Genomic DNA, 11122 nt, shown 5'->3' on the forward strand with positions numbered 1-11122 from the left:
AGAGTGTTTTGTTCTTTGTAGTGAAACAATCATTTATTTGAAATCCCATGGACATATATACAATTATGAATGTGGGTGAGTGTGGTCCAAGCTAAATGAATCCCCATATGATTTTGACAATTTAGATGCCCTTAAGTTTTATAGACAAAGTAACAAATTTAAAAAAAAATCAATTTAAAAAAATATGAAATAGTTATTCCCCTCCACTGGATTTTAAATCCCACGGGGATGTTTCTAGCCCGTAGTGATATGACTCAAGGTCTAGCTTCCCTCGCCCTCTTGAAGTCTTAGCACTTGCTAAGTCATAAATTCTTGATATACTAAGCTTACACGGTGTTAGATATACTCTTTATATTATAGTCGCAACCACTAAATTTGATTTTATGCCTCACTGAAATTTCTTCAAAAAATTATTAAATCAATTTATTTTCACTTACAAATAATTATTATATTAAAAATTAAAAAAGAAAACCACAAATAAATAACTTCTAATATAATTTCAGTAATTACTACTATTATTATAAATAAGAAGATAATTTCCATTTCATTTTATCTAGATACTCACATTCGACAACTCTCGCGTGTTTGGCCATCCAAGTGTGGTTGGTTTTCCGTTGAACCAGTGACAAGCATTTTTGCCGATGGACGTTAAATTGTTCCTGTGTTGAGGTATATATTATTAATTTAAACCTCAAAATAGAACATGTAGACCGCATAGCGCAGTGGATTAGCGCGTTTGACTTCGGATCAAAAGGTCGTGGGTTCGACTCCCACTGTGGTCGTGTACAATTTTCAAATTCCTTTTCTCCTGGTATAAATTGTTTCTTTACGCTTCTTTCTCCTGGTATAAATTGTTTCTTTACGCTTCTTTCTCCTGGTTTTCCGTAAGCTGTGCCCACACCCTGAATCTCCTGGTTTTCCGTAAGCTGTGCCCACACCCTGAATCTGGCATGTGATAAGGCGTACTTTCTTTTGTCCTGGTTTTCCATAAACTGTGTAATGTTTAGTTTATAAAATTTGGTGGTATTTTCTTCTGTCCTGGTTTTCCATAAACTGTGTAATGTTTAGTTTATAAAATTTGGTGGTATTTTCTTCTGTCCTGGTTTTCCATAAACTGTGTCGACACTCTGAATCTCACATGTGACAAGTCGTACTTTCTTTTGTCCTGGTTTTCCATAAACCATCTAATATTGAGTTTATAGAATTTGGTGAAATTTTATCATCATACGAATGTGTTTGGTTCAGTTTCTGGAAATGGAACAATCGCATTTATTGCATTTGCCTTTCAGAGATGACATCACCGCATGTCCATAATCAACACTAAATCTAGATTAAAAGTCAATGCATTCATAGTCCAAAAAGTCATGTTCAACTCTTTACTAGTCTTTGGTTAAGAAGAACTTGTTTTAAATCAATGAAAACATGGAATGAAGATATTATAAACATAGGTATGGATTCCTGGAGCTAAGGTAATAAGCTTATTTAATATGTTATTAATGTTTTGTGGAATTTGGCAGCCCTAATTTTCTAAGGGAAGATCTGGTAATTTAACCAAGCACAAAACTTGCAACAAAGATTTTGTATACAAGTTGAAAGATGGGCATCATGGCTTCATAAAGAAGCCTACACCGTCAATCAATTAGTACCCTCAATGAAACACTGTTCTCTTAGTAATTTATTGTCAAGATTTCTATAGTTAATCATATTGTTAAGAGAATTTTGAAATAAATTATTTGCTAAAATTTGAAATATTTTAAACCTTGACACACAGTGTATTCCTAAATTCTTTCAACTCTTTTATTATTATTATTATTTAATCTCAAATTAAATAAAAATTGTATAAGTAGATGAATCACTAATATATCTTAGATAAAAAATTACTCTAACCACATCATTCTATGTTTGCAACCTTTTTAATGAGAGTCATAAACTATTTAAAGGTCAAGCTTCCCAACACTAGCATGAACATTACCTTATTTGTATGCCTATGCTTCAAAATTAGGAAGAGTTTGGTGAAATTAAGTGAAACAAGTTTTGAAATTGCGCTTAATCTTCTTGAATGAAAAGAATGTTTCTTAAGAAAGATTATTCTTAATAATACAAATGTTATTATAACATTTGGAGGTGGAAGAACTATGTTAAATTTGTAACTATGATTGGTATTCATAATGTATATTTGGTCACTTGATGTATTTGTATTTATCATTGTAAAACATATTTATAGATGTTAGAGTCAAAGGAAAATTTATTTTGAGTCAAATTCCTGTTGCGACTTTTTAAAATTGAAAATTGAAAATTTTGAAATGTAATTTTTGGCTCCAAAAGTGACAAGTCGGCTTCCCTCCAAGTCAAGTCGGCCCTAGCCAAGAGACATGCCCACTCGGCCAACACAAACTACTATATAAAGGCAACTCGACCTCCTCCACTTGGGCATTTGCATTCTCTCACACACAACAATTTTTGGGCAAGCAAGGAAAGGACAAGAAGGACGAATAAGACGAATTGAAGGACATATTCTCTCTCTCTCTCTCTCTCTCTCTCTCTCTCTCTCTCTTATATTTCTTGCAACTTGCATGTGTGAATTGGCTATTCTCTCTGCGGTTCACATTTTTCTGGGCATTCTATTGTGGGGGGCTGAAATTTTCTAGGTAATTGGGCAATTGTTGTTGGGCCAAAATTTCTAGGGCAACTGGCAATTACAGGAGGGCCGAATTCTAGGTCAGATAGACAAAACAAATTGTTGGATCAGATTGGGTGACTTGACATGGAGGAGAAGACCAGGTTTGACCATAGGTCTAGGCGTGTCTCTCATTAAACAAGAATAATTTCTCTATTGAAAAAGATTGTTTTGTTTTTCCCTTTTGTAGGTTTTCCTAGGGTAAATCTTATCTTCTTTTGTGTATTGTGAGCTCTATTGTTCTACTGTTCTTTATGGTTGAATTTATGAAGTATAATTGTTGAATAATATATTGAAATAAGTTAAAAGAATATCTACAACAAAAGTAATTATCATAATTTCATAAATATTGTGCTAATCTCTATTGCACTAAAAAAATCAACATGGTCTCAGAGCTTTAGTGAAGGATGGAAGGAACATTGAGATCACCCTTACAAAAACCATAGAGAACAATTTATTGAAGTCCTTCTTGTAGATTGGGATCTATGGCTTCCTCTATGGAATCCGAGAACAAATTAGAGGGAGCATCAAACTTCAGAGATTGGAAAGTTAGAATAGTTCTTATTCTTGCCAAGAACAACGTTTTGGATATTGTGATAAGAAATACTATTGAACTAGCTGATACAACAAAAAAAGAGAAGTTCAAAGAGGATGACATCATTGTCATGAGTCTTAGAGTAAACTCCATTAGAGATCATTTGGTTCCATACATTGTGAAGCATGATACTTTAAAGGAGATGTACAATGCCCTAACAAATCTATACACTATCAAGAATGTTGGCCAATCCATGGGCTTGAAGAACAAACTTCGAAATACAAGGATGACTAATGATGGCACTGTAGCTTCATAATTCATAAGGATTCCCAAATTAGAGATCAAATGATCCGGATTTAAACAGGAACACAACAAATTACAGAGATAACCATATACAAAAAGATGCAGCGGAAATAATACTTCATTTCAGTAATGGAAAATACTGAAATATGCTTACAACCAGAAATAGAAACAAACTAGCTAGGGCGATGGTAGCTTATCTCTGAGAAGATATGTGATGGCTACATGCCTCTGAACTGTGTTACAATGAGGCTCGAAGGCCTATTTATTGTTGAGAAACAATGGAAACAACCCTTAACATTCCAAAACCTAACCCTAGGAGATGAAACGCCAAACTGTGGGCCCCGTTTGGGGGTAAGTTGGTACATCAACTTCCCGGGGTCGTGACTTTGGCATATGATCTCTGTTTGACGCGTACAATAGCTCATTAGAAAGATCTATCCGAGCACTATCATTGTTGGAACAGGCAACATCGGTCCATTCCATTCCATGGACCCATGTTGCCCCCGGATTCCCCAAAAAACGTCGTTTAGGGCCTCAAAACGGCTCCGGAAGTTTAGGACCCGAAAAACTGCTAAAAATAGTAAGTTGTGCTACAATTAAGGAAACTGAAAATGCTGAGAAAGACAATGTTGGGGGTCCAGGTGGACTTGGCAGGTGGCCACCAATATCCACCTGGATCATCAAATTCAAGCCTTTGGAGAATCCATTCCAGATCAAGAACTTATGATCGCAACACTCAATGGTATTCCCAGATCATGGGACACATTTGTAGCAGACATAAGCAATTGGAAAGAATCTCCTTCATTTGAACAACTATGGGCATCTTGTGCTCAAGAAGAATCAAGGTTGATGTTAAGAGATCGTTAGGAAGAAGAACATCAAGCCTTTGCAACTCGTTCCAAAAATAAGGGAAAGAAGAAGTTTGGTCCTTGACATAAGAAGTCAAGAAAGGGATCCTCTTCAAAGAAGAAGGATTTATCAAAGACACAATGTTATGGATGTTAGGAATATGGACATTTCAGGAGATATTTCCTAATATGGCTAATAAGAAGAGAAAGGGGGAAAAACATGCTTCCGTAATAGATGTTGAAGATGAGAAACCAAAGAAGACTAAAGGTGACAAGGATTTATTTTATTTCTTTGCTCTAATAGGTTCCATTGTAGATGATGATGACATGTGGCTGGTATATACTGGATCATCAAGACACATGACCAGAGAGTGTGGAAATATTTCTAACATTATGGAAAAGAGGCTATCCCAAAGAGTTGAATTTGGAGACAATCATAGCTATGCAGTCAAAGGAATTGGAAAGGCCTCTATAGAAAAGGAATATGTTAAGAATATGTATCTCAAAAATGTTCTTTATGTACCAAGTTTGAAAAATAATATTGTTTCTATTTCTTGTTTGGAAGATAAAGGAGATATAGTTGCTTTTGTGGATGGAAAAGTACTTGTTTGATCCAAGGGATCTAGTATAGATGGTGATAGGGTTATTGGGATTCGTGATGAAATGATATATAGATTTGTGAGTCCACGATCTCAAGCACTAATACATGATTAGATCAATCCAAGTGAACTTTGACACAAAAGGTATGGACATCTACATTATAGATCATTTCCTGCGTTGAGTCAAATAGTTTCAAGAGTCCCTGAATTGCAGATGACGAATGATGGTGTTTTCCAAGGTTATGTTCTTAGAAAGAACATGATCACGTGCTCAAGTTTATGCTCAAAAATCAAATTTCATAGAATGGAATTGAAACTGTATGGTTGGATAGATCTCAGCAATCTGAATCCAACGTAACTCGTTTCATCGAAAACAGAGTTCGGGTGCTCCCAGAAATGAGTTCTGATCAGTTTGCTAAACAGGAAAAATAAGTGCACAACGAACAAGTTCAAGTCTCTTCAGCCAATCGGGAGGCGCCAAGTGTCACTCTGTCACTGGCTCCGCAAATCGGACCATCACATCGCATCGACATAAGTTTTCTATTAAAAATCGGCCCCCGGTCTTGCTGAGATGCGATATGCGATATCGCATCGCAAAATTGCATCGTAGTAGGAAGTCTTGTTAAGAATCACCCTGCCCACAACGATAGCGAAACACTGATGGAACCAGATGCGAAAAGAGAATAGGTTGCAATGTATGGAATGTTCGGGTCTGACAATTCATCGCAGTTCGCACTTCGCAGTGGCAAACGACAAGTTGTTAAGGAATTCCCCGATCCCACGCCGATTGCGACAAGCTGATATATACCGGATGTGAAATTGTTATGAACCATGGTGCATAAATCGTTAAGTCCGCCATTGCAAATCGCTCATCACAGTTTCAAAAGTGTGGCATATTATGTGATCCCATTTCTCCGCTAATAGCCGATTGCGATGTGTTCCGCTACCGATCGACGATCACAGTTTTTAAAAAGGAGTTGTTTCGTCTGTCTCTCCGCCAACACCGATTGCGACTTCCGAAACCATCGGGAAGTATGGCTTTGGTAGCTGAAATGTGGAAAATTTGGTGGATTTCAGGCAGAATTTGATGGTTAGTGGCTGGAAAAGGGGATTTTGTTGAGCAAATTGTGGGAGAAATGGGAGAGGTCATAACTTCTTCAGTTCTTATCCAAATTAGGTGCAAAAAAGAGCTATTCTAACAATTTTGGCTATTATGAACTCATTGAGACAAGTTTAAGAGGAATTTGAGCATTGTAAACGTTCTTTTTTTTGTAATTTTGAGCATAATAGAGAGGCCCAAGCATTAGAAGCTGGACCAAGGAGATGTAGCCTAGGAGGGGTGAACTCCTCATCAAATCTATGTGTTGTGTGTTGTATTTTGATGTTCTTTGTTGTTATTTTGCTACTGTTCAACATATGTTTTATGTTAAAAGTTGTATAACATTTACATGAGAAACTCTCATGGGAATTAGTTAATTAAGAAAAAATGGAGAGTCCTTAAGCACTTGATAAGAAAATGATAAGCATCTTGGGTTTTATTCTAAATGGGGAATTAGCACAACATTACTAATCTACTCCATTTCAGATCAAGTTGGTATCAGAGCACTGGTTTTTGCTTACTAGATTTGCTTGTGCAAAGAAGGAGTATTGTTTGCTAGTTTTGTGTCATGCTAACAAGGTTAAAACTCAAAAGAGGTGAAGGAAATCTGGTTGGAAGCCCTGAAGTTGGGTCAAGGGGAAGAAGAGAAAGGTTGCCACAATCTCCAACACCAGTTCAGCCTCAAGTTGCAGTTGAGACTCCAGAGATCATGTCTCATGAAGGAGAACCTACAAACATGACAGAAGATGAGAAGACCTTCAGAAAGGCTTTCTTTGATATGAAAAAGATGGTGAAGGTCCTCTATGAAGAGAGGAATAGCAGGTTGCAAGGAGAAAGTTCCAAACCTCCCAAAGGAGAAGGCTCTTCAGGAGGAGGTAATGGAAAAGGAGGTAATGGGAATGGAGACAAACCTCCACCCTCTCCACCATATTCTTCATCTTCTTCTTCACAAACATCTTCACACTCTTCCACTAATACAACCCTTACTCATACTCATCATCATTCTTCAAAAGGAGTTGGAAAATCACCTCTACTTAAACTAGATGTCAAATTCGAGTTGCCCATGTATAATGGTGAAGGAATACAAAGAAGATTGATAATTGGATTCATCAGTTGGAGGTGTATCATAGAATTCAGAACCTTCAAGACGATGATATCAAAATTCAGTTGGATTCATTGAGAATGGAGGGTGAAACACTCATTTGATGGGAATCAAGGACTCAAGATGAGATCAAAATAGATGGCAATATCTCTATCTTTGGTATGATTCCATTGTTGCTATAAAAATATAATTCTACCCTTAAACTCATATGCAAAAAGCCATCATGAATTAGAAAATTTCAGACAGTTAAAAGCTCAAAATGTGCAAGAGTATACTGTTGGCTGGATAAATTGATCTTGCGGACAAGGTCGATCTCCTTAGTATCAGAAGATAGTCTAGCAACAAACGGACAAACAAACCCATCTTTCTCTAGACATATGCGATTTATAAGTAAATACTACAAAGGTGTCAAGATCCTACCTTAGATCCAATGCTTGTTCATAGTAGTCATCCCCTGGTCGTTCGAAAGAGTTACCTTTGAGGACCGGCAATCACAAACAAGCAAACATTAAATAGCACCTGCATAGAAAATACTATAAATCATGTCTATTATGGTGATCAAGGAATCCATAAAATAAACCATGAATCAACAACTTATTGAGAAAAAAAAAATTATTTGTATTAACTTTGAAGTAGAAGAACCTTACAACCTTTTCAGCCTTGATGTTGAACAAGCTCTTCCTGGGGTCCGAAACAGGAATTTCCTTTACTTTGACAAGCCTTGCACTCTTCCAAATGAGATCTTAGAGGTATGTAATCTCTCCTCATAAAAACTCAACTAAAGAAGACTAAGTTCCAGCAGCATTTCACCTCAAAAATATTCAGCTTCTAACCTCCCAAGTAACCAGCCCAATGCTTCTTTTTATAGTGCAGAGGAGGAGGTTACAGGTCCACCTATGAAGGGATAAAATCCTCCTTCAAAGGGATAAGCTCCTCACATCAAGGGGTTAGCTCCTTAAGGTATGGGATACATGAACCTTAAAAGAGTGAACTTGCCACCTCAAGATTCCTTCCAGAAGCTTCTAGAAATGACTGAAAGTGAGTTTTTCAGAGTATACTCGCGCCTTTTTAACTTTTACAGGGGTCCGCACCCTTAACACAGAGACAGTGCGGTTAGGTGCGCAGGAGACATGACCATTAGGTGCGGGACCGCAGGTAAGACAAAGATAAAGTGCGGAACCAGAGTTTTAAAGATTTTTGAGGGCTTTTTTCTCATTTTCAGACTTGATATGAGGAACTGATGCTTTTAGAATTGCAGAGGAGGAAAATATGAGTGGTAATGGACTCACACAGATTGCAAAATGTCAAGTTGAAACTTTATAGTGCAACAGATTACCCCCTAAAGTGCGAAGTTTGTAATAGATGAAGATAGAGTTTGTCATTTATGAAGAGTGAAGTACTTTATCATTTCAAGGATCATCCTGTGGACGCCCCAGTCGGAACATGTAAAAACATTCAATGCAAAATATATATATGTAGACATATCATCGCTGAGGTAGGCATTCCCATACTCAGATCAAAACTGACTAGAAAACTGACTAAATTGTTCTGATACAGGAATGATTTTGTAATACATCAAGAGTATAGACATGTGTAGACACAGTATGGATGCAGCCATCTGTTTATGAATAGTCCATTGTATAATGAATAATAAAATTCCTCATAGCCTGGATGGTAAAAACTAGATCTAGGGTCTTGATTTCCGCTTCTCGAACTAGTACGATTCTATCCATGTGAATGAATGTGTCAAAGTCGAACATGGTAGAAACCACTTGATTACTAGTCAATGATGTGGACTATTAACAAGTGTGAGAGAAACCACCAGTAATGTCAATGGCTCTCAAAGTACCCAGTACAATCCATGAAATGTGAATAAATGAGCTGAAGTCGAACATTTCATAGAATCATTCGATCTAAGGTCAACGATGCAACCTATCGACGAAGGCAAGAAAACTGCCATTACGGCATGCAATTTTCAAGGTACTGATGATTTCTAGATCAACTTCCTAGATAATGAGCTGAAGTCGATAGAAAACGATCCGTCGTAGGCAAGCCCACAACACAAAATCATAAATCAAGTTTTGAAGAAATATATTGGCAAGGATTGACTCAGGGATGGTCAAAATGGATGATAGATATTTTGCAGATGAATGGTTTGTTTGAACTGTCCTCTTGAACACATAAAAACACTGCAGATGGCTTGGTGACAATTAACCCAAAGCTAATACCCAGAAACCGGCTGAAGACTCTCAATGTGGTTTGATTAACTATTAGGCAAAGGATTTTCCCAATCCAGGTGAACAAAAAGTGTCATGTTCAAGAGTGGTTGACGGCTTTTTCACAAAACAAAGTGTAACAAACAAGTTCATTTTTCTCTCTTTTCTCCCACCATTTCTGGCAAGTACCTCTTTATTTTTGACAAGCTTGAGGAGGATAACATTTTCTTGTTTATAAGCTCATCCTTCGGATGAGTCCAACTTAGTTTAAAATTCAAACCCTAAGAAGGAGTGGTTCGTTCCTGTTTAAAATTGAACAGGTCCTTTACTGTTAAATTTTAATGAGTCCAGTATAGGAAAAACTCGGTGTTTTTCAATTTTAGGGAGTCAGAAGAAAAAATTAAGAAAACTCCATGGGGGTACTTTTTCGTAAAATAATCCCTCAGGTCCGAAAAAGGATAAAATAATACAGAAGGGATGACATTTCCAATACTTTAATGAGCTGGAAAAGACAAGTGCTCGACAATCTTTTCATATTTAACGAGTCTGAAAAGGGTTTAAAGAGGACTCTATTGACTGTAATTAGTCAACGTATACCTTTTTCATAAATAGTCCATTTCAGTCCGTAAAAGGGGTAAACTTATACTGAAGGGACGATTATTCATTTATTTTAACGAGTTCGAACAATCAAGTGCTCGGCAATCTTTTCAATTTTCGAGAGTCTGAAAAGAGCTTAAAGAGGACTCCAATGTTTCGCTTTTTCGTAAATTTTTGAAAGAGTCCGAAAAAGTGATAAAAGTATGCTCTTTGTTGAAAAATGATCAATTTCCCCGAAAAATCCAATATTCTGCACAAAAACTCAAAACATTACACATACCTGTTTAAGATAAATAAAAATGATTTAAAAATTTACCTTTTTAAAGTGAAAAATAAATAAATTAAAAATTCATTTATTCAAAAAAACTTATAAAAAGGGCTTTTCTAACTTCATTTTTACCATTTGAGTTCAGAGTGAGAAGTGAGAGCTTTTGGGTAAGAAAGTTCCTGTGAAGATTCTGGAAAATCCGTCCGTCGGAATCGAAAACTGTCAGCTCCAGGTAATCCACGTCCTCCTTAACTTGCATTTCATCCGTTTACATTTCGTTTTTAGGCTTTAAATTTGATTTTTGAAAGAAAAATAGGTTTAAAAGGTCGCTCACGGGGGTTTGCAGGTGCAACATGCGGCCCCTGCAGACCTCGAATTTTTTCTATAAAGAAAAAGTCGTGAGTTCGCACCTATTGCTCACAACCCGTGCGGACCTACGCACTGTTTGTAAGCAGCGGGTGCGGACCCTGTGAAATGAATTTTAAAAACTTAAATTTCTCCATTTTTGCCCAAAAATTTTCAAACTAACTTGTTCTAATATGTATTTTCATGCATTGTAGGAAATTCAAAATGCTTATTTGGCAAGAACGCGAGCACGAGGATGTAGATTTTGCCACACTAAATCACATGCCCACATTGCAGGCACTGAGAGCATGCAGATTGCTTAAGTTCTGGGGCATACAGGGCATGAGGGCCCAAGTAGACCTCTTGTAATGGCTGGTAGACAGATGGAACACACAGGACCAGTGCTTCGTGATTGGTGGCCATCGGCTCGAAATCAAGCTGGAGGACATATAATTTTTGACTGGTTTGTCCAAAAGGGGCGAACAATTATCTCTTTTCGGGACTAGGCCAGGTGGCCAGTCTGTCGCTAGTCT

At 37.0% G+C, this 11122-nt stretch overlaps 1 non-coding gene across 1 annotated transcript; it reads left to right on the top strand.

Moving 5' to 3' along the window:
- Nucleotides 1-708: 708 nt before the first annotated feature.
- On the top strand, nt 709-782 carry TRNAR-UCG (transfer RNA arginine (anticodon UCG)). The gene has a single exon. It is a non-coding gene; the product is annotated as a tRNA-Arg (tRNA).
- The last annotated feature ends 10340 nt before the right edge of the window (nt 783-11122 follow it).

Source organism: Pinus tabuliformis, chromosome 3_2, assembly GCF_031772625.1.
Source record: "Pinus tabuliformis cultivar Carrire ecotype Pingquan chromosome 3_2, CPIR1, whole genome shotgun sequence".
NCBI lineage: Eukaryota > Viridiplantae > Streptophyta > Pinopsida > Pinales > Pinaceae > Pinus > Pinus tabuliformis.